The sequence below is a fragment of the Megascapheus bottae genome, chromosome 23 (assembly GCF_031878675.1).
Source record: "Megascapheus bottae isolate mThoBot1 chromosome 23, mThoBot2.hap1, whole genome shotgun sequence".
Taxonomy (NCBI): Eukaryota; Metazoa; Chordata; class Mammalia; order Rodentia; family Geomyidae; genus Megascapheus; species Megascapheus bottae.
Genome location: NC_143531.1, coordinates 26,317,030 through 26,342,464, shown reverse-complemented (window position 1 = coordinate 26,342,464; position 25,435 = coordinate 26,317,030). Strand labels below are relative to the sequence as shown.

Below are 25,435 nucleotides of genomic sequence, written 5' to 3'. Positions count from 1 at the left end.
TCTGACTTAAGCAAACCAATATTGTGAATGCTGATATGAAATTTTATTGTCAAGCTCTTATACCAGAGCTCTTTATTGGTACCTCAGGCTATATTTTCATATGCAAAATATAATCAAGACTTGAAGCAATCAACCATATAATTCTGACAAAAAAATCCAATAATCTGCTAAACCACTGAGACAAACAATTCTTAACCTCCACCCTTGCTTGACTTTTCAAGATTCTAGAAAATTATCTAAAATAGTTTAGTGGGCAAAGAAATCAAATAGATCATACTATCTAAAGCAAGCTAGGAATCTTTAAAAAAAAATCCATGTTTACAAGAGGAAATCTTTCAAAACTATTCCCCATATAAAGTTGAAAACAGCTTTGATACTAAGTTAAAGGCACATAAACACACTCACAGGTGCACAAGCACACACACATATACCCATATATTTGTTTTATTTTGCATTTAAAGCTCATGAGAAAGTCTACTGAAAATTTCAAACTTACTTGAACTCAACCCAAGTTAGGCAGAGAATTAGTAAGAACTGGTAAGAATTCTGCAGAGTAATTATCTGCTTGCTGGGCAGGACGAGGGGAAGTATAAGATATGAAGCCACTTATTTTCAGAACTGCCAAGCATGGCGTCAATGAGCGCTAGCTTCTGGTGCCTTATCATGGACATCAAGACCCTGTGGTACCACGCCAGGTCTCATTTTCATCCTAGCTTCAGTGCGGGTTCGTCTAAGTTTCCCTGTCCACCTTTGTGACTGGGCTGTGGACTAAGAGCATTCAGCACAACTGTCATGGGTGATTTGATATTTTCTTATGAAATATCTCCTCCCCTGGACTTCAGGTACTATGAACACAGGTATCAACCAGGTCTGTTTAATTCAGTTATATGAAATTATTTCATTAATGAGAATTCTCCATGTAATAGGTCTTTAATGAATGCTAATCATTTTTTTTGCTAATAATTTTTTTTTACATTTCTGCGCAGACCTAGCATAAAGCATGACTTAGTTTAATGGATACATGCAAAATATTTTCTTTTTAGGATATAAACAACTATATTAACCGTTAACATACAGTCAAACCTAGTTCAAAGTGCTAATAAAACAAGTCATAAGTTTGAATTCGTTGATACTTCAAATAAATATCGTGTGCCAATTGCTGAGAATGATTCTTGTACCTGATTACTGTATTCTTCAATTGTTCTACTCTTCGATTATTGTTCTTCTGGTTTCAGGACTCTGAAAAAAAAAGACAAAAATCAAAATGTTAGTCGTTGGTGTTTCATAGAAAAAAAATTTCTATTAAATCTGCTTCAAATGCTTCTCAGCACACACTTGGGGAGTTACAAAAGATCCACAGAACACCACTATTCCTTATTTCTATTCCAAATTAATCTGTTTCGACTGCTTATAGAATTCTACTTGCAGAATAATGGGTGAGTCTTATTTCTGCTCATATGTGGCAGGCCCACTTCTATGCCAGGCACTTTTCTAAGTCAGAAAGATTGACCCATTTATTCCTCATCACTATGGGGCAGGAAGGGGCCCATATCAGGCCTGAATTATGGAAGCCCTACATGTTCCAGAGAAATGTTTGTTTTTAGGGCCTGCCTTGGGCTGGTTTCTGGATGATAATCCCTGAATTCTTGCAATAGGAGGAAAGCATTTTCACGCTCAGGAGGCCTTGGCCTATGGTGTTTTTGTCTGAACAGGTGAGTTGAATCTAAGATGTGATTAGCATGTGCACTTATCTTTGCTTGAGGTCCCAAAGAGTGGAAGCTGAGTTTAGTCATCTTCAGGGATCGCCCACCCTCGGCTTTTGAACACCAGTGCTTTGCCAGGCTTCCTTGCTTATCTCACTTCACCAGTTTGGGTTGAAAGCTCAAATCCTGCTCTAGTGTGACTCCACTGCAAGGGACACTGGCAATTTGATGGCCCGGACCCTGCTCTCTTAGCCCTTTGCCTGCCACCGATCTTAATCTGCATCTTTTCACAGTAATAAAAGCCTGGTACTCGTTATTCAGATTTTCTGAGACTCTGGAGTATTTCTAGCAAATCACTGAGCCTGAGCGTGATCTTGAGGACCTGTGACTCAACCACCCAGCGAGGTATGTGCTATCATTATCCACACTGTGTAGGCTGGGAATCTGGCAAAACAAAAAGGTGAGGCATCTCAGAGCGGGGCCCACAGCTAGTTAATGTGTCAGCATTTGAATTTGAGTAGCATGATCAAGCCCAGAATTGGGATACTTTTTCTCTATGCAGTGTCTTTTAAATCAAAATATTTGTTATATGCCATTTGTTCAGTATATTTTAGTATGCCACCTGGTCCTTCTCCTTATTTTTATTGGCAAGAATGATAACTTTCAAATTTATCTTCCATTGCAAAGCCACTGTAGAAGTCAAAACAAGTATAGCAACTTTATGAGTTAACCTTATTCTTGAGCCACTGTACTTTGTTCGAAACAAACTTCCCTCCAGCCACATTCCTAATGCAGACAGACATTGACGAGTTACCTGGCAAAGTTATGCATGTGCTACATGGAACTCTTATTCAGGTAGGCTTTGCAAAAGCTGCCTTGGCATCATCAGTCATGCCACTAGGCATCTGAGAGAGCTGTTTTGTTCTAGCCCCAGAAGGAAACCATGATTTATCACCTATCCTTTCCAAATCCACCCAAAGCTCAGCATTGTGCCATGCTATCTGCACAGCGCATGGCACTGTCCAGAGCCATGATGGCGGCGTGGATGGACAGAAGTCAACAGAGTGTCCCAGGGCCATGGTGTCCAAACAAGCCCTTAAAGTAAGCTTTCAAATGTTCACTACACAGAGAAAGCTCCCCCCACTCCAATATAGTGTTAAGTCAATAGTCAATAGGATAATAGCTCTGCACATCAAAAAATAACACCACAGCTGATGATGCAGAAAAACCAACTGTACCATAGGGGACTTAACCATTGCAGACTTGTTTTCATCCTATTCATCACTTGCGAACTCCCTCCCTCCCTCCTTGTAACAAGAACCAGTATTTACTCCAAGCTGTTGAATTGCAAGGACCCCTAGATAAACATCCCAAAGAGTTCACACAGACAGGAGCCTCATTTAGTCCTTGTCATCGCCTTCCATTATCCACTGGGGTATTTTCATTCATTAGGACGCAAACGACATTCTTCTAACAACAGAACACAACTGCATTGTAAACAACTTCAGGACGTTTGCCTAGATGGAATTGAACATGATCATCTAAGATTATAATCTGGCACACTCAGAAAAAGAAAGAAAAGAAAGAAAAGGAAAGTGACCTCTTTGGGGATGCTACCTGATGTCACGGGTATCAGTGTGTTCTTTGGTCCCTGTCCCTGTTTTCTTAGTAATTCTGAAAGGAGCATTTATCACACGCAGACCTGAAAAGCATTTACATCCTGACCCAGTAAAGGCCACGGGGCTGTGTATGCCTGCTGCACACTCAAGGCAACCCCTCCTCGGTGTGAGGTGAACTGAGACTCCCAGAGCTGCAGCTGAGAAGGGTGGGGTGGAGAGGCGTCCAGGAGAGACAATGTCCCCCAGGCAAGGAATTAAGCAATACGAAATTCTGTATGGATTTCAAAAGATCAACACATTTGCTCCTTACAGGCCCAGCATGTTAAACAGCAGCCTCACCAACTGCTTGCCTGCCATTACAGCAGCTATTCATCTGTCCCGAAGATGTAAAAATTGAATAGACTATGCCAAAGAAAATCTTAAATTTTATTTTTGCTGAGTGATTCTCATCCTTTTAAAGTCAAAGTTACAATGCTAACGGTGGCAGAATGCTCAATCTCTGGTTTCCAGTTCAATAAGAAAACATAAAAAAAAAAACTATAAACATGTTTTATGTGGTAATTAATGAAGTAATTTAAGCAAATTCCCAGGATGCAGGGTGAATTTGTAACAATAACTTTTCTATACAATAGCAATAAAAAGAAAATAAAAATTTTAAGCAAATTAATATGAATTCCCGTAGTAGCAATAACAACCTGAATCACAACAGCAGTACAACAAAATCAATAAAATACTTGTAACTAAATCTGTAAAGAAAATATTAAAAAGCTGTAGAGAAATAAAGATAAATATACTTATATATACAGATACAGATATGTAATGAGTGACAATGTATTTACAATAAAAATATCACTTCACCAAATTAATTAATTAACTTATTTTAAATAAAAATTCAAATGACAGTAATTTTAGAGTCTATTAAAATTTCCTGATGTCCTTTGAAGAATGAACTGTGGATCATAAAAAAAATCTGAACACAAATACTAATAAGTTTTGCTCTAATAATAAATATATTATTGTGACATAACATTTAACATGGGGCAAAATGGTTTTGAAATGGATGTATAAATTAATGTAAAAAATAGTTATTCTAGTGATATCACCTTTTATGCATTCCTTCACTCAGCAAATATACCCGTCGTGGGCTAAGTGTATGTTATTTAAAGGAAAACATGGTTTCTGCCTCCTGTTTGCTGGGGAAAACTTAACAGCTATTTTTATTTTGCTTGAAATTGAAATAAACGTATATAGGACTCCATAAAAGCTTAGAAAATTCAATGTCTAATGCAATCAGAACAAAAATTGAATGATAAAGAAAAAAAGTTTAAGCATCATTAGATAATGGCCTAGCTTTTGGAAATAAGCATTCTTATTTGACATAAATATAAATTCAAGATGTATTATGAAAACCAACACAAATCAAATATGACATAAAAATGAAGGTAAATGAAATTCATTATTCATATACTTTTTGGAAATGTCAAGTGTACATCTGACACATGCTTTTACAAAAAAAATGCCTACTAGTTTTAACTGTATTGAAAAAAAATGGTCACAGATTAAAAGAGAAATAAACTATGATATTATTGGCTACAAATACAATACACTAAAACCTATTTTATACAACTACCGAGTAAGAACTAGCAAAAGGATATTTCACAAGGAAGAGACAACTCATTAAGGAACATATGTAAAAATGTTCACCTCATTAGTACTCCAGAAAACACCATTAAAACAATGATCAAAAGCCATGTAATCTAACACATTGGCAAGGAAGAAACATTGCACAGTGTCACGGCTATTTTGAGATGAATGTCAATTCCCCACCCCACAACACACACACACACAGACACACACACACACACACACACACACACACACACACACACACACACTTACAGTGCTGCTTCGACCATGTTGCAGCTAGGAAGCCTTTCTAGTACATGTCATTAGTGAAAAAGGTTCAATCACTCCAGGCATACCATGTATTATGAACCCTTCAATCATGGCCTCTCTCAGGCTAGTGTGTGTTACACGCTCCACATCAATTACAGGTATAATAGGCCACATTTGGGAAGCCTGGGTAAGTTTATTGGATGATAAATACATAAACTAGTAACTTGTATCCTCATAGTAAAACAAAAAAAAAAGTTATCGTACTGCCTTCTCAGAAAATATGAATCCATGATCTAGCAATCTAATTCTAGGTCTCTGTTCTAGAAAAATCCAAAAACTAGGGGAGAAAAGTATACACGGAGAATTAAGTAGGAAAAATAGAACTATTCTAAATGTTAAACAATAGAGAATCTTTGAATAAATAGTGTGACATGAACTTAGTAGACTATTATGTCACCAATATACATATATTCATGAAGGGCTTAAATATTCACATTTTTAAAAGTCTTACAGCACAATGTGAAATGTACAGGCCATATTTAAAGTTATTTCTCCCCCTTACAACCACAGTTCAGAGGAGAAGGAAAGAGTATAAAATGCCATCCTGTCTCCAAATGCTGTTACTTTAAATTAATAATCAGGATCAGAACATTCCAACAGTGTTAACAGAACCTATTATACATGAACTATTCTGTCATTGGAGCTATGGCATTATGTCTTAGCTATTGAGATCAGCGAGTGCAGATAGTAATACATCACTGTGTGGATACGAGCTCTGTGGTCACTGGACCGTCCGGAACCTTTGCTATATCTCCGTTACATCTGAGACACATCCCGCCTTCATAGTGCACATGTCACCAAGACAAATGCCAGAAATGCCATGCCCAGCGAGAGTACAGCCTGCAGCCTGCTTCCCAGTGCCCAGGCTCAGAACACACACCTCTCAGAAGTCACTGGGCTGTGCCTTCCAGGACTTGATGCCTCTGACAGCAATCAAAGACAGTGGCCTAAGAGACTGTCCCTCCCTATCCCAACTGTGGCCACGAGGGCAGAGAAGCCTGGGCCAGCAACAGCAGCAGCAAACAGCAGGGACCCCCCGGAGAATGTGTACCCTCCAAGGCACAGCCTCCTTTATTCATTATAATGGGCTCGTGACATTCTGTCTTCATTGCTTACTTTTTACACACACACACACACACACACACACACACACACACACACACAAAACCCTTAAAATTATTACAGACTTGAACTTTATGCCAATTGGGTAATTCTCCTCTTCTTCAAATAAATTTCTTTTGCTTTAAAGTAACTTACATATATGCTGTATTTCTAGCTAAGACATCTTGAGTATGCAGATTATAAAATTATACTGAACTCTTTATTTTTTCCCTTGTTTTTCAAGAATTTGCAACTCCTTGGAAATATTATTACTCATTAAAGACAGTATAATGCACTAGTGAACTGCAAGATGAAAATCTGACCAGTTAATGGATCATTGGTATTTTATAGTACCAATGGGAAAGCCAATGCCTATCTCAGAATCTCAAGCTTGACAATTAATATCAAAAATTAAAAATAAAATATGGGGCTGGGAGTTTGACCTAGTGGTAGAGTGCTTGCCTAGCATGCACCAAAACCTGGGTTCGATTCCTCAGTACCACATTCATAGGAAAAAAAAAAGCTGGACATGGTACTGTGGCTCAAGTGGCAAAGTGCTAGCCTTGAGGAGAAAGCCCAAGGACAGTGCTCAGGCAATGAGTTCAAGCCACAGGACTGAAAAAAAAATAAAAATTAAATTAATTAAAGGCCCTGTATCTAATCATCTGTCAGTGGGTAAGTCAGATATTCTGTATCTTGAAAGTTTTAAACACAGCGCTGAAATGTCTCCCTGAAAAGTTCTTTTCTCTTCTGACCATGTCTTTTTTATGCTCGCAGTTAGATAACTGTGCCAGGCCTCAGTCACTGAGCTGCCTCCCCTACTCAAAACACTTTCACATTCCCCATCATTCCTTTTTCTAGCAGTCACATTCCCCTGCATCAGCTGTCGCTCCAAACCACAGATGAGAATTGTCCAGCTGTCATGTCTTCTGGTTACAATACTGGCTCTATGATTCCATCAGTTGAAAACAAAGAAGCCATGCCTCTAATATTGAATACAAATATGTCCACATAGGAAATGAAAACATTCTTGCATTTGCATTTCCGTTTCTTGAAGCAGATAGCCAAAATCAAATTGCCCAACTGGGCTACTCATTAATGACCATTCTCAAGTCTGTTGCTTTTCTTGAATTCCACGACTTGTGAAATCCCAAGGCTCTCGGTTAGTATTGATTATAAAATTGATTACACCAAGAAGTACCTGACCTCAGACATGCTTTGAAATATTAGGGTATCTTTGAGAAGTGTTTTCAAACATTGAGGGGATTAGACTCACCCTGATCCCCTGACCATGGACAGACACCTCTAGGCTGGGGAACCAGATGAGCAGGCAGGGGAGAGGCAGGGCCCCTGGCACAGGAATGCACCCCTCTGCTTGCAAACACTATGAGAGAGCAACTTCAGGCTCCCTGCCCTGCACAGCATAAAGACTGAGATGGCGGAGTCTGTGATCCAAAAGCAATCTTCCCTCCCTTGGTCCCTCCCTGCGAGTGTTCACTCACAGTGACAAAGGCTAAAAGAGATAGTCACCAAGTCACTTCTGGAGATAATTTTGATGTTTAAACTACGAGCATTTGATTTCCAGTAAGAGATCAGATGCCTTAAATCATTAGATGCATGAAGCAAAATTCATAAAACTATTTCATTTATATTTGTGGAGTTTTTTTAATCAGTGGGTGGGGGAAACATTACATGAGTTGCAATCAAAAGTTTTACTATCATTAGCTCTGTTCTTCATGGTCACTCCAAATACATTTTTTTTTGATGTTGGAAATGGACAGATCTTATATATTCCATGTATTAAAATGTGACCAGATTGGCACTGGTAGTTGATGCCTGTAATACGTACGACTCAGGAGACTCAGATCTGAGGATCATGGCTTTATGCCAAGCTAGGCAGGAAAGTCCAAGACATTTACATTAAAATTGAAAAAAAAATTCAGAAATTTAGGCAGAGAAACAAACCACTCTCCAAAGAGTCTATGGATGGTGTACTGTCTAGAAATAAATGTTTTCCCTCAAATAACTTACTCTTCAAATGGAAGCACAGCACATTTTCTCAATATATAAAAGGGAAGGAGCCAGATAGAAACTCAGCGAATCACGTGATGATGGTTCTATGAAAGAGCACTCGGGACTCAGGCTCCTACAATAATGACAGACTAAAAGTGACAGGAAGACTTTTGAGAGTACCAAACAGTCCTCTAAAATTACACATTAAGAGTACAGAATAAAATAAGTGCCTCCAGGATATGATGTGGTGGCTTGTGTCTGTAATGCCAGCTACTCAGGAGCTAAAGATGGGAAGACTTCAGTTTGAGGTCATTCTAGGCAAAACTTCAGCAAGACCATACCTCAGAAATAGCTTGATATGCCTGCAATCCCATCCATCTGGAAGGCCGAGGGAAGAGGATTTAAGTCTAATGCCAGGTTGGCAAAAGGATGAGATACAATCTGAAAACAAATCAACAGCAAAAGGACCAGGCTCATGACTCAAGTGGTAGAGTACCTGCTTGGGATGTGTGAGATCTTGAGTTAAATCCCTGGTAGCACCAAAAGTTAATAGCAATTACGTGAAAATCTAGCTTTTGGAAGCTTTATTATATGCAGGTCCAATGTCTAAACATACAAATCATCAAATACATGGTACAAATATGTTCTGGTATGTTCTGTCTTAAACTGTGCCACTATCTGACGAACACTGAAATGTTCCTGTGCGGGAAAGAAACAGAATTTATTGACAACATTCCTCCTCAGAACCTCCTCCCTGAGTATCTCTGATCTTTAATAGCTTCGGGAGTAAAAGGCAGGAGACAGGGGTAGCTGGAGAGGAGAACACTTAGCCAGCATATGGTAGGCCCAGTCTGAGGTGGACTTTCATTGTTTCTGAGACAGGTTACTATGCTGATACTCTCACAAGCAATGTGTGCATTGGTTTGTATTAAGGCAGCCACCAACCAGAGGAGTAAATCAGATGCAAGCAGTGTGTATAGAGATTAAAGACTTCTGACCTTTTTGACTTTGCACTTCTTTTTTGTACCGTTTTAAATATTTATTTGCATGATTTGTTAATGAAGAGCTTAGAATTCCCGTTGGATTTTAAGCTCTTTAAGAAGATGAGACCATGTACACTTCTTACAGTACTTGGAATAATGATGGGCATATATATGTAAGATATTCTTTATATAAACCGTGCAGTATTTCATCAAATGACATAAAAGATTATCTGTGGTGTGAAAAGAGATAATGATACAGTCATGTTTTGGCTTTTTCTTTAGGCTAGCCCTCAAGTTAAGGATTCTGTTAAAAAATATCTTGTTTGGAGGAATACAATATTTCCTAGTATTATAAAACTAAAAATAATTGTAATAATAAGAACAGTGGTGACTTGACCGGACGCTTTGTCTGCATCACCTCACACAGAGGTGACCAAGTGACTCAGCAGTCACCAAGAGCAGTGGCCTCCGTCCAATGGACAGAACCAGGACAGAACCAGCTCATCCCACAGGGAGCCTGAATCCTGGCCCCAGTCACGCTCACTCCTCGCGGTGCTTTAGGCTCACAAAGCGAAGACCAGGGGAAAGCCCTGTGAACCAACACGACAAAGGGAGTATACAACGTCAGGAGCCATGAGGCTGAATTCCCAATGCTTAGGTTTCCTTTTTTTTCAATCACAAGTTTTCCAGGTCTTCTGCTTTTTTTATATTTTTTATTGTAATTAATAGAAGGGTTACATTATATTTGCCAGATAGAAGGTACATTAATTCACATATGTTGATACCCTTTCTCATGTCTTGGTCCCCATCAGGTCTTCTGCTTTTACAATCAACTTTAAATCATTCGTTTTGTGGACATGTGTAAAGCCCACACACATCATTCAGGTGAAGCCAGAAGGTAGAGAGCTAAAGGGGGATGGCTGCAAACATATCCACAGAAAAGCAGAGAAGCTGCCTGGCCGAAAGTGACAAGCAGCCATCAGGGTAGATTTGTGGAGCACAAGATGGCTCACTGGAAATGGCTGTGAATTTCGAGGGAGACTTGGCTTGCTTTGCACTGAATAGAACAAAGATCCCAGGAGATTGCTACTTAGATGTGAAATCGAAATGTGGTGCAAAGAAGAGGACAATGGCTCTTTGGAATGCAATAGGGAATAAACTGGAAAGGGGGGTGTGGAAGCTGGACCTCGTTAGGGGAATGGGCTTCAGTGACGCAGTCGTGTACAAGGACCTGAGACTGCTGTGCACTGTGAGAGGCTATCAGCATCCGAAAATGTCCTTCTTGTCCTGAGATGCCTACGGCTGTCAAGTACTATATCCTAGAAGAATACATAAGCCTTTACAGAGCTTGGAAAATAAGACTTGAAACAGGTGGCTGAAGAATGAGGGCTGCCATTTTTGACTTGGCTAATTTAAACCAAATCAAACAACTGGAAAATCAAAATAACATTCAAATTTAATACAGATTTGCCCCATCTATCTCACATTACCAGAGCAAAGGCTTATAACTTGTACAAATAAGATTATCAGTAAGTTATTAACATTAATGTGTATTACATTATGAAAATATATGTACTTTGCTATAAATCATGTCAAATTTATGAAAAACTAGGCTGCCAAAGGTTGAAAACCTTTGCTTTCAATAATCCTCTACTGTTGCCTCCTTTGGCAGTCAAGACTCTAGATTTTAGGCAATACTACTAATACAGTCCCAAATGCAGGAACATTTTGCAACAAGAAACTTAGGCAATAACACCCATGAACTTAAACATTTCTATAGAAATTAGGGAATTCTTCCTTAAAAGGTCTCTGTTCAGTTATTGCAAAAATAGTCATTAGGACTCATCTATTTAATTTTTAACCCGTCACAAGTATTTCTGTCTTAGAAATGTCGGTGCAGAATTTATCAGGTTGTTAAATGGTCACTGGGGTCACTGAAGCAAAGATGTCTGACCAGTCACCAGAGAATTCTTGTCCCCTATGGGATCTGAGGGGATGAGACTATTTCTTTCCAGGTATTGAAAGCAGCCTTCATTGAAGTCACACACCAATAAAATTTTAACCTGACATCAAGGGAGATACATAGTTCCTTTGATGGAGAAATCTTTGATCTTAGGCCAGAAAGCGGAGAGGAGAGAACAAAGCACTGAGAGTCTAGGTCTCAATCTTCTCTTAAATGTTTTCAGGAGTACTTCACTGAAGTACCCAAAGCAAACCAACCGACTTCAGGTATTCAACTTTAAGACTCAAAGTTTCTGTCTCTCTTAAACCACCCAAAGAAAAAGGCTACTGGCACGAGGAGGGGTACTGTTCTCCAAACATAAACATCACAGAAATCACTGCTCCTCTCCTCTGTTGAGGAAGAAAATAGCTCATCTTGAAAACACAGTGCAAATATTTTAGATGTTTCCATGAAATCTCTAGGGCAAGCCCAGAATGCAGAAGAGCAGGTTACCATAGGTTTCATTTTGTAAAAACCTTTCCACTAAGAACTAGAGAATACATCAAATGGCTTCCTCACTCCTAAGAACCACGCCATACGGCCATTTCACGAGAGACTCCTATGCCTTCTCTTCCCTGTAGGAAGGCAGCTCTCCCACCACAACCTCTCATCTCTAAAAATGCAGCTCTGCTCCAAGAGCACTGGGCAGGGGCTGAGCAGACCACTGTACCCAGAGGTTCTGAATGGACCACCAACAGAGCCAGATGAGAAGGCTTTGTCCTCTGACCCCGCTTCCCTGCTGCCTCACAGCCAGCACAACCGGCTGCGGGGAAATTCATTGGGTTGGGCAGCCATGTCTGGAATGGTTGGCACAGGGGCTAAGCCTGTCACTGCGTCTGGGAGCTTTGCCTTCGGTAAATACCAGAGGGCTTTGCCTTCTCGGAGGCCCTGACTCTTCTGCCTGACTTTGGCCTTTCTTGTTTCCTTAGCTGTGTGATGGGGACATCTCATAGTTTCTCTCTGTCTCGTGTCTTGTTTGCCCTGTGGATTCCTTTCACTGTGCCATCCCCAGGAAATCTGACCAAAGTGGGTGGCACAGAGTTTGACAGAAGGGAAGCAAATAAATGATGTATCACTAAAATGGTTAAGAAAGAAAAAAAAATAGAGATTGGAATTCCAAACCTGGTTTCCTAATCTCCTGAATTTAAATGATCTTGTACAAGGTAACATTCATTCTCTACTAGATCTGGCAATTAAATACTCTGAAAGCAGTGTTCTCCTTATTACAGAAATGACCTAAATTACCTACCAGATACATCCATTACTAAGTAGCAGTATGGCCAGGGCTAACATTCGGGGGCTATTCATCAAAACCGTTTCCTTTGATCCTACGCACAGCACCATGTGACACTTTCCCGTTTTCTGTACAATTAGGCGGCTGATTCCTGGCAGATACAGTGTAGAGATGTGATTTATGCTTATTTCTAAGTAAAACGTTATGGATTTCTTTCCTATGGAAATGTCACACATATTTATTAAATATTCCTTTAGTGGTTTATGCTGAATGGATGATTTTCTTTTACAAAGAATCATCTACAATTTATTTCCTATGTGTGTACACGTATAGAGATTGGCCCTGGTTCATGGGACATTTCTATGCCCACTTGCTTCTGTAGTGGATTTTATATTGGTCAAAATGGTCTACACACACACACATATATCCAAAGTAAAGACTGTTTTATTTACTCCTTCTGACTTAAGCCTCTAATCTGGATTTTTCACCTGCACAAAGCTGAATAGAAAGCAGATACTTTGTTCCCATTCTCAGCTAGAAATAAAATTCATCCTTAAAAACTATGTTGTGGAATTTTTATGGATGAGCATACTGAGATTAAGTTCACTCTTTTCCATTCCTAAATTTTCTGATAGTTTTTATCACAAGTATTGAACTTTTCAAGTGCCTATTTTACACCTGTTGTCTTAGAGTTTTACCTTTCTTCTGCTAATACAGTGCAATACCTCATTCATTTTAGAATGCTCACTCAGTCTTAGAATGCTGAGATGAAGTCCAGATTCTCATAGTCAATTATCTTCCTCAGGTATAACTGAAGTACCCGTGTTTTGTTCTGGAGTTTCTGTGTCCACGGGGGCTGTTGGAATGGGCTTCTGTTGTCTTTCCTTGTGCAGTCAAGATGCCTCTGTAAGTCACTTGTGAAACCTTCATTCTTTTTACATTTTGTGAGAGTTTGGCTACAACTGGAATTTTTTCCCTAAATATGTTCCAATTCACCTTTAGAGCTATGCTAATCTGGATGGAGTTCTATCTTCAGAAATGTTTTTAAGTAAAAATGTACTATTTAGCAAATATAGGACTGCACATGGTTCTCAAGTCTTTTGAGTCCATTTTAATAAACCATAATTTTAAGGAAGTCTCTATTTCATCTAAACTGTAAAGTTTATCTCCAAAATAGGTAAAATTGGTAATTGTCCAAATACTCTCTTTTGTTCTATAGGATATAGATAGAATACTGTTAGTTTCTCTTTTAAAGTTAATTGATCATACTTTCCCTTTACTTAATGAGTTTTACTAAGTGAAAATATGATAATTTTTTTTGCCAGTCCTGGGCTTGAGCTCAGGGCCTGAGCACTGTCCTTGGACTTTCTCAAGGCTAGAGCTCTACCTCTTGAGCGTCAGCACCACTTCTGGCTTTCTTCTATGTATGTGGTACTGAGGAATTGAACCTGGGTCTTCATGCATGTTAGACAAGCACTCTACCACTAGGCCAAACTCCAGACCCCAAATATGAAAATTTTTAAAAATATCAACTTCTGTTCTTTTTACCCTTTTTTGTCTTTTTCTATTTCATGGATTTTTCTCCCTTGTATATATTCTTTTATTTTTATTTTAAGCTACTCTCTCTCCTTTTAAGCTTCTCAGAGTGAAACTTCAAGTCACAAATTTTGAGTGTCTCCTGTAATATATGTATTTTAGAATGTTTATTGCTTTCATACCACTCTCCCTACATCTCCTAAATTTAACTGCCTACACTTTCATTGAGATGAAAACATTTATAGTCTTCAGAGATTTCTTCTTTCATGCTAGTACAAGGGCTTGAACTCAGGGCTAGGGGTGCTGTCTCTTAAATTTTTTACTCAGTGCTAGTACTCTACCACTTGACCCACACCTCCATATTTTTGCTTGCTAATTGGAGATAAATCTTTCACAGATGTTTTCCTGCCCAGATGGGCTTTAAACCACTATCCTCAGATCTTAGCCGCCCGAATAGCTAGGAATAAAAGAATGATTTGCCTGTACTCCATTCGGGTTTTCTTTTTTGATCCATGATTTATTGAGAAGTGTGCTACTTACACTAATAGCCCATGGTGGCTCACATTTATAACCGAGCTTTGTAATAATTACTGTTTATATGGTACCTATTCTTCATCTTTTTACTTCAGCATATATGAATATCTTTAAATCAAGAGCTCTTGTATTATAAACAACATATGCTCTTTAGACGTGGAGACTGGCTGTGGTCTTATAATCACTTGCTTTTGCAAATAAAAATTTAATGTGTTTACAAGGTACAATATGTGTTTTGATGGACACATATAGTATGGGAAAAATTAAGTTCATCAATGCATGATATGCTTTTTGCAGTAAAATGGCCTACATTTGTTCTCAACTATTTTCAATGCACTATTATTGATGACACAATACACTTCCTGAAGTAACTTCTCCAGGAAGTTGGAATTCTAAGTTTTATGACACCACCTTTCCAATTCTGCATTCATTTGAGAAATGAATAAACATTTCTCAAAAGAAGCTATACAAATGACCAATGTGTATTTGAAAAAAAAAAAAAACTCTTCAACCTCACTCTGCAGGAAGGAAAACCACAACTCTCAGGGAGGCTGTGATCAAAATGACAAGAGGGAACAAAAAATTTGTAATTTTTATTTTATTTTTACTGCCTTTTGGGTAGTTTTATAATTTTATACTTAACCTTCTAGTTCTAAAAGTTACCTTTTTCATCCTTCAGAGCTCTAATTATTATTTTGTTATTCATTATAGTTCTAGTTATTATTTTGTTTGTGTCATCATGTGCTGTGATCTCAGAAGATAACATATTTTAACTGTTCTAGTTTCCAGTCATAGAAAATACCAAAAACCTTGAATATTGACTTTCTTGACTTTCACATTCACCAAGCTATTTCTAATTTCTTTGCTTTTTGTTGCTCTTGAGTTTTTTTTCTCTATTGGTTCAAACCCCTTTCTACAAATCACTTTTTTTCAGCTTAGCAAAATCTACTTTAACTTTTCTTATATACAATTCTGCAGACACAGAACTTTCTCAAAGTGAAAAATGTTATTTCACTCGATACACTACTCTGATGGCTTTTAGTTCCATTTTAAAAGTTTAAAGATATTGTTCTGTTGTTTTCCTGGCTTTTGTTACTTTTGAGAAGTTTAGGCTTTTTACTTTCTTATATGCAATATGTATTTTCCCCCTCTCTGGCTTCTGCTTTTTGTTTGGTTCTCACTGTTTAACTACAATACAAAAGGAGCTGATTCTTCAGTGGTTTGAGCTTTGTTCCTTTGACTGGTTTTTATATTTTCATCATGTTTGGAACTTTGGGGAATCATTTATTAATTGATATGTATCTTCCATTGCCTCCTCTCTTTTTCCAAGAATCCACACATATTATACCTTTGACATCGTGTCACATACAGTGGTGACTCCTCTCAAAAACCTTTCTGCTTTGTATTCATCAGCCTTGGGGGCATCTGTCTTTCTGCCTGCCCACTCATCCTTTCTGTCTGCATTTTCAATCTGCTGCAGTTCCCTTCCAGCAATGTCTTCGAAGTTCAAATTTTGTACTCATGTTTCTTTCACAGTTCCAGAATCTCAACATGTCTCTTTTTATCACTTCCTCTTCTGTTATATTATTCACTGTCTGTTTGCTCATTTTTTCCTAGATTTTCTTTAGAGTTTTGAACATACTTGCATTAGCTATCTGGAAGCCCTGATTTCAGGCCCATTGGTATCATGTGAATTTTGGCATCGTAGACATCTCGGGCCAGGTGTCAGTTTCTGCTATTTTCACTTCTGGTGATGGGACAGACTTTCTTATTTCTTCCCATGACCCAGTCAGCAAACTAGCCTGGATTCTCAGCCTCCTGCTGACATTAGCATCCTTAAATGTCCCTGGGAAAAAGAAAAGAGTACTTCTGTCAATTCACCCTGGGCGGTGAGTTTGCTACTAATGTTTTCTACTATTTTCAATCTCAGTAAAGGCGACAGTCTGCTGTAGGTTGAATAATGGTTCCCAAAGGCATGATACGTGCTGAGGGATTTGTCGTCAGTTGGAGGTGGAGGTACCTTTAGGAGGTAGGACCAGTGGGAGGAACTTAGACCATGCCCCCCTCCCCGCCTTGCTTGAAACCTGGGACTTTTCCTCAGCTCTTTGACTCTCTACTCCTAGCTGCCAAGGTACAGGGGGCTCCGATGCCATGGTCTCCTGCTGCAGTGTGGGCTCTCACACACACAGAAGAACAGGAGAATGTGCCCAGGAGCCTTCAGAATCCATGATTTGAGAGAACTCCCCTCTCAGCCCCGTCCATATGCACAGACGAAATGGGATATTATCCCAGCAAATGAAGAGCTAGCCCCGAGTAAAACAGGCCGAGAGAGAGGGGTGCAACACCGTACTTTTGTTCAATAAAAAGTGATAGAGTGCCACATATTTCAGGCCCCTGACCTCTTCAAGTTTTATTACGTGGAGTGATTGCTCCATGTTTGGCTGGTTTTTGTCTTGTCTCACTTGGTTTGGTTTTGTGTCTTCCAGGAGGGTTACCTCCTCTTCTCTGAACACCCTGATTCTCCATTATCAGCCCACATATACAGATATGCCCAGGACAGAAAGCAACCATGGATCCTGAGTACTCCAAACCATCTCACCCCCTGGAGGCACCATTCACCTGGTGTGAACAGGTTTCTGATGCTTCTGAAAATGTGCATTTTATAATTCATCGTGTTTCTGTATCTCGCTGCTGTAAAGCTGACCTCACACAATTTATTACACACTATTTTTTAGCAGAAGTCGTTTTGTCTGTCTTAATCTTTTGTGTGTGGGGGGGTGGGGGGTGCTGTGAGACTTGAACTCTGGGCCCGGTGTTGTCCCTGAGCTCTTCAACTCAAGGCTACCACCCTACCCCTTGAGCCACAGCGCCACTTCTGGTTTTCTGGTGATGAATTGGAGATAAGAGACTCCTAGCCTTTTGTGCCTGGACTGGCTTTGAACTAAGATCCTCAGGTCTCAGCCTCCTGAGTAGTTAGGATTACAGGCATGAGCTACCGTTCATTTTCAGTGACTGATCTACATCTTGTTCTCGTTGTTCTGGGTTGTATTGCTCTGCTCGATGATCTTACAAGAATGTCCTCACCCATGTTAATGTATATTTGACAAATTTACCACTTTTTGACTGTAAATGAAATATATAAAGCAATAAGTGTTGTTCTGTACATTCTTATGAATATACTTTTGTGAATATATGTATACCTGGTGGTCAGTTCATTATAGTAATAGATCAGGTAGTAAATAGACATAGACGTCTTGATTATAATGAGTTCTAATTTGCATTTCCACTATTAGCAAAAGAGAGCTTCCATTCACATGTGTGTGTGTGTGTGTGTATGCATTGGTTCCAGGATAGAAGGCCCAGGGCCTTACATTTTCATGTGGCTTTCTTACTCCGGATGGTGCTCTATAACTTGCACTACATCTCTACTCCAGTATTTTAGTAGTTATTTGGAGATGGAGACTCACAGAATTTTCTGCTGAGTTGGCTTCAAAATAGGATCTTGAAGATCTCAGTCCCCTAAGCTAGGATTACACGCTTAAGCCATAGGCACCCAAAACAAATGTATAAACCCTCATTTCTTTATTAGAGTATTATTTTCCTGTTGTTTCAAATAGTTCCTTAATGAAATAGATATTATATTTGTGCTTTTGCAGAAAATATATTCTCCTGTACTCTGCTCTTTTTATTATCTTTTTAAGTCTAGCTATGTCAAATGTGTGAATGACTTTGAGTGACTCATACTTTGAATTATTCACATATCTGCTTCAGGCTATTAAAGTAGATAATTAAGGCTTAACTTTATCACAGCAGTGAATTCCTTACAGCAGATTTACCTGTCAGCTCTCAATGCAATGATGTGAAATATCACTTTCTATCACTGATGTTTATAAAGCAAATTAGAAAGAACGTAGATTTAGTCACTCCTGGGGGAGACAGAATTACAAATTAAAATATAAGGGGGAAAAAGAAGATATCGGTACCAAACTAATTGAGGCTATACAATCAGAGTGATGTAGAACTAGAGTTAGGTAAAATGATAATGTGATTTAGGGAAGCAGTCTTAGCTGGTTTCCCTTTTCCCTGAATTTGTCCCTCATCAACATTTGGCGACTATGGACCTCTAACAAGTAGGCTTCAATCTACGCCACATAAACGAATCTTTTTCCAAACACATTAGCCATGTCAATGTTAATCTCAACACTCCTAATATAACTGAAATTACCAGAAGCCCATAACACCCAACCAACCAGCAACATAATATGAACAAGTTATATTTGTCTCAGCATTTAATAAATCCAAGTTCTGTCTAACATGTTTCCATAACTGGACAACTCATCAGAAACAAAATTATGAGATGAGCAATACTACATCTGTTAATGAGTAAAAGTCCAATTTTGCACAGAACAAATAAAATCATTTACGACTTCCAAGGAAACTCATAAATCCACAAAATGTTTCATAGTGCTTAACCTTTCCCTAATCAAAAATATACTTAACACAAATGCCTTAGGTTAGATAGTCAATATCATAAATAATTAAATCAATGATACGAAACCTTGTCTGAATTCTTGGTGTGTTTTGAACTTCATTGGCTTTTTCATCATCATCCTAATAGTTCTATTTCTCAGTAGGAATTGTCATATCTTAGCAGCTCTACGGTTCCTAACATCCTATTGAAAGCCAAACACAAAAATGAAGAGCTTAAATGTCATTCATGTGTCTTCCCATAACCCATTTGGAATGCAGAAAAAAAATGAAAAGAGTCTTGAGAAATGCTTACATAGGTAACTTCTCAGAGCTGTGTGATCTCTGCCCCATGGAACACAAAAACAATGGGGCAGGTATTGATAAACAAAAAGGCAAAACCACACTCAGAGCTCATATCATGCATATAAATTTTAGGTATTTTATAAACCTTTAAAAGAATTTGAAGTCATAATGCATTTATGTTTTTATCTTGTTACTTGTATTTCATTGGTAGACTAATTTTTCTTTTCATTAAGGAAAGTAAGTCAGTGTCTAAAAATGCCAGCCAAAGCAATACTCAAACTCAGGCCTACCTGTGTCTACGATTTCTGTCACTTATTTGACGGGTAAAAGCCCCTTCCCTCAGGGTTCCATGAGTGTAAAGAAAGCAGAAAGAATTATAGAATTCTAGAATTATAGAATTTATAGAATTATAAAAGCTGCAGATGACTGTGATTTTGTTGAAATATCATCTGTCATTATGAAGAACCTATCTATGGAAAATGTTTCATATAAGGTATAGTTAGTTTAAAATGAGTTCAGATTAGAAGATAATCTTTATACATTTATTTGATTATTAGAAGACAAAATTCTGAGTTAGAGTTGTCAAATATTAGAGGCAAATTGTATGGCAGTAAATGTCTAGTCTGATTTTGAGATGATTTCAATTTCCCAAAGTGTGAAAGGCGTTTTGAGAAGTTACTTTGGAAAGACGTTTTCCTCTTTTTGAAGACTGGTTATCCAGATCTTTGAAGTTGGATAAAGCAGAAATGTTTCATTAGACATGTGATCTGCCTTGAATCTTCAAGAATAAAGATAAAACATCAATTTCATTTTTAAAATCCAGCCTATTTAAGAGATCAGAACAGAGGCTTAATTTCTCTGGGAAGCAACTGTGGCTGTTTACTTGATTTCTCAACAAGCAATCCAAATTTAGAGACAGAAAAATACATAATTGAAACCTTATATAGGTTAAGCAATATAGAACCACATAGTCAAGGATAAGAAATTACAGTTACCATATCCCACTTAATTACCAAAAAAAGAAACTTTTCAGGAAATTCAAAATAGTATAATAAAAACTAGAACATATAATAACTCTGTTGACTTATACAAATTATACACACCCTGTGGTTTGCTCTTAAGAGAACCCATAAAAGCCAACCGTTCTTTGTTGATGCCATTAAGATGATGGGACAATTTTGCCTTAAATATTTTTATTTACTAGCGACCTTCTGTGTAAGACATGCTAAGCAGGGATACAAATTCCTATCATCAGGAAATTATGTCACTAAACATGGAATGGAATCAGATTTTTCCCAGAAAAATGGTATATCTCAACCCATAGGCATCAGAATTGCTGAAAGATACCAACAACCAATTGAACTGTCCTTCCTTTTCAACATTCTTAAGAAAGATTAAACTTCCTAGGCTTGCAGGAATTATTGAAGTCCCATTATACCCAGAAAGAGTAATGTATAACCTCCCTGATCTTAATTACTTGCTTACTTACTTTTTTCTCCACCTTGACTCTTATGATCGGACCAAAGCTCTATAATTCCATCACATGACATTCACGGACACTTGAGCACATACCCCTGCCTGGCTCTAGAAAGAACTCTGTAAATACAGCATAGGTATCCCTTATGGTGAATACAAAGCCTAATAGCACACCAAAAAATATCTAAGAGAAAAAAAATGAAACAGGAATTTCTTGCATGAATCACTGAAATATAAGACAGTGGAGCAAAACTGGGAATTGTTTAAGGAATAATCAAGGGCAGGCCTGAAGGTACAAGTCTATAATTCCAGTTACACAGGAGGAAGAGATAGACAGACAATGGTCCGAGCCCAGCCCTGGGAAAAACAAATGCGATCCTATCTAAAGACGAGAAGCTTGTCTCAGGGTAGATCATGGGATGCTTGCCCGTCTAGCATAGGAAAAAAATAAAGAAAAGAGAGATAAAAGGAAGGGAGGGAAGGAGAGAATGGGGAGGGGTCTGCAATGCTACCTCCCCTTTTACTGTGTTTGAAGAAGCACTTACGAAAGGATTTAAACAATCAAAATAAAAAGTTTCAAGATGAAGGAAGGTAAGCCAAAAAAATACCAGTGAGTGGGATAAATAGTTGAATCACATATGCTAGGATATGAACACAGAAACAGCAAAAGTAATAGGGAAAAGGAATAATAGAGTAAATTATTAGTATGAAACAAGATGCATATATAGTTGTGTTTATCTTCTTCAACAGTACTTTCTTAAATGTCATGAAAAAAATGTAGATTTCCAAATGCATGGATGTGTTAAATATAAAGAAAACCAAACAACTGCATGGAACGTTGTCAAATAAGATCTGAAACAAAATAAGAAGGTCCTTAAGTACAAAAAGATGATACCATAAAAATGCATTATTTTTCCTCAAATTTGAATTTATGTTTAATGGAATTACGGGGGAAATGAGGACAAAAACATGAGAGGGGTAGCAATGATTGTTAAGAAATGTACCTTCTATCTGGCGAACATAATGTAACCTTTCTATTAATTACAATAAAAAAGTTAAAAAAAGAATTTTAATTAGAATTGGATAGAGTAAATTGGGACTCATAATAAAACCAACTGCCCAGCAAATGCCATCTCAATTGTAGACTTAACCAAAAATAGAAAGCAGATAATATGACTAGAAGTATAAAAATCTAAAAACAAAACAGGAATCACACTATCTTGCAAATGCATGCAAGTCTGATGTATATGTTAATAGACAAAAGATAAGAGTTAGAAAAATATATGGGTCAAGCAAAGGCAAGACCAAAACCAACCATCTATATATAAAGATGGCACTAAATAAGGAAGAGACAAAGAACTCAGCAGAAATATGGGCAGAGGCATGAGAGCACATTTCACAGAGAAAAAACACAATCAATGCTTACATATATCAACAGTCAGGAAAACACAAATACATCTCAAAAAAATAAAGTCTGAGGCCAAATGGCTGAGTGCTTGCCTAGCATGCAGGAACACCTGGGTCTGATTCCTCTGTACCACATACAGAGAAAAAAATAAAGCTGGAAGTGGTGTTGAGGCTCAAGTAGTAGAGCTCCAGCCTTGAGAAAAGCCCAAGGACAGTGCTCAGACCCTGAGTACAAAGCCCAGGACTGGAAAAAAAAAATTAAAAAATAAAGTTTGAACACCAAATAGTGGGAGGTGTGGAAGTGATCCTAGCATGCTTGAGAAATAGTCCTGGTGAGTCTGGAAGCCTGGATTTGGGGCAGTCCAGCCACCAGCTGGTATAAGATTCCCATTGTATTTCTCACTTTTTCAATCTTGAAAAGTAGAATTTTGAGGTTCAATGTAGGTGATTAGAAATAATACGATTTTAAATCCTAGTTCAAATTCTCCTTTCTGGGTTTTAGTCAGGTACCAAATAAAGTTAAAATCTCTTACTATGAAAGTTAGGATCCTCAAAAATCCATCTTCTACCCCTTGTGCTAGATATTCTATCTGCTTACTGAACAATTCCTGCAATAGCAACTCCAGGAAAGTTTCTCTTCAAACCCCCGAGTCACGGGATTGAACCACATTTTAGAGCAACTTTCTACGCATCAGGCATTCTGTCCCCATGTAAAACACATTACGTGCTTCATTAGAAATAAAGAAATGAAGAATATTAACCAAGTTTGGATCATTACATGTCTACTTCCAAAATATAGGCTTCATCTAATATAACCAATGTATGTAAGTGTTCTGTACACAGAAATTATTCTACAAGTTTAAATGTACCAGCCTATGAGTCTTGGCTCAGGTCCTAAAATTGAGGAAGACAGGTGATAAATATTCATACATTCTAAAAAGAGTTGCCAGACAGTCCAATTCAGACCTGCGCACACAAATCCCAGCCCGTCCTCACCTCTTCTGCTTCCCCACTACCAGCCATGTATGCCAGGAGTACAACGTGGATTGGGTAGGAGGACTTTTTAGAAGGTTCACTAGCCTGGAAGAGGAAGGCAAGGCTTTTTACTCCTCATTTCCACAGTGTGTTCAAGAATCATCCCACCTTTGAGAAAAACCTGCTACTGGATATCTGAGAAATGGGACCACATGCGTCCCTTTCCTAGAGAGCCAGACCAGTGACTTGTCCCTGATCTTCTGCTGTTGCTCAAGGCCTTGGGGGCAAAGGATGTGGGAGAAATGTGAAGAGATAAAACAAAGAAAAGATCCCTCTTCCTACCCTGCAGGTTTCGGGAGACCATCTGTCATGCCTGAGGCAGAAAGATCGAGAGATAGGTGCTTCCAATTGAAGCAGAAGTCATGACCGAGCTATAACACTGAACAGTTCAGTCCTGGTGCTCCATTCTTGTTCTGATATTATTTCTGAAAAAGCTGAGACTGTTCTGAGAGATCTCATAGAAGTAAAGCCTGTTAGAGGATGTGGTGGGAGGAGGGAAAACCTATTTCCTGTCTGTTCCTTACTATCTAGGGCCCAAGCCACTCTTTCTCCTCTGCTTTATCTGACATTGTTGACATTGTTCCTCTTGAAATTCTTTCCAGAGTTTACCTTTCTTCAATCTGCTTCCATAAGGCCTCTCATATGTCTCTGGGTAAACTAATCTCTTCTTTTGTGGTTCCAAGGCCCTTAACCCTAAGTAACCATAACACATTGTAGCCAAGAGGATAATCTCCCAGAAGCAAGAAGAGCCTGCAAGATATTCATGTCTTGTTTGTCTTTTATTCAAAGAGATTAGGGAACAGCATCATACTCAAGGGACAGACCGGGTGCTGGCTGAATAAATTTCTGGGAACTGGATCTGTGCATTTAATCACTCATTGTCTCCAGGACCTTGTTACACACCCCGCACACCGCACACCGCACACCGCACAGGGCTTCCAGGAAGTAAACTCAAATAATACACCCTGCGCAATGGAATGCTGCTGCTAGTTTCCTGATGACAGGATGAGAGGGAAGACAGCTCTGATTCAGCTAATTACAGGGAAGCTGAGGGGCAGGAGCTTCTGTGCCTGAAGTGAACTATCATGAAACTCTGGTGTCTGTGTAGATACCCAGGTATGAGAGACGGAGACAAAGGTCTTCCCTGAGCCTCTAGGAAACAGGTCTCAGGTGGGAAAAGCTGTGGCTTCCATTCCTGACAGCGCCTTCCCCTGAACCAGCCTTGAAGGCCTCTGCTAGAGACCTAGACTTTCTGCACAAGAAGACACAGAAACAGAAGTGGGCACAGCACAAGGGCACTTCACGCAGGCTTTGGCACCAACACCAGATCCTTCACAGACACCTGTGGCAGTGTGTGTGCTGGCTGCTTAAATCCAAGCCTAACCAACCAGTGTAATCAGAACATTGCTCACACCTACTCTAAATGTCCAAGCACAACCATGACCCCCAGGATCCCGGACTGCCTCAGCTGGCCAAGCTTGCGCAGGCTCCTTCTTGACTTCATGGCTGGGCAGTCCTGGAGAATATCTACTCTTGAAAAGCTCTCGTGGCAAATTCTTTAGCTGCCATTTTGAGATGCAAGTCTCCTCCCTGGCTTTTTCTGGCTAGTCCATGAATTTCTTTCTTGGGGTTGGTGGCCATTCCTTTGATCCACAGTTATTAAAAGGCAATCTCTAGCTGGGCACGGGTGGTTCATGCCTGTCATCCCAGCTACTCAGGAAGCTGAGGTCTAAGGAGCGTGGTTCAGAGGCAGCCCAGGCAGGAAAGTCTGTGAGGGTCCTCACCCCAAACAGACTGCCAGACAAGGCCAGAAGCAGGCAGTGGGTCACGTAAGAGGCAGAGGCCTTGGGCCAAAGAAGCTCAGACCAGTGCCCTGTCTGAGTTCAAGTCACAAAACGGACAAAAAAACAAAAAGGAAAGCAAGCAAGGAAGGAAGGAAAGAAGGAAAGAGGGAGGGAGAGAGGGAGGGAGGGAGGGAAGGAAGGAAGGAAGGAAGGAAGGAAGGAAGGAAGGAAGGAAGGAAGGAAGGAAGGAAGGGAAAGAGAGAAGGAGGGAGGGAGGGG

The 25,435-nt window shown here is 39.0% G+C and overlaps 1 protein-coding gene across 4 annotated transcripts in view; it reads right to left on the bottom strand.

Moving 5' to 3' along the window:
- Positions 1 to 25,435, bottom strand: part of Inpp4b (inositol polyphosphate-4-phosphatase type II B) — a 461,147-nt gene that overhangs the window by 235,389 nt on the left and 200,323 nt on the right. For all 4 annotated transcript variants that reach the window (XM_090356905.1, XM_090356906.1, XM_090356907.1 and 1 more), the window contains one exon: positions 1,179 to 1,239. The gene's annotated coding sequence lies outside the window, so the exon portion shown is untranslated. The remainder of the gene's footprint in view (positions 1 to 1,178; positions 1,240 to 25,435) is intronic.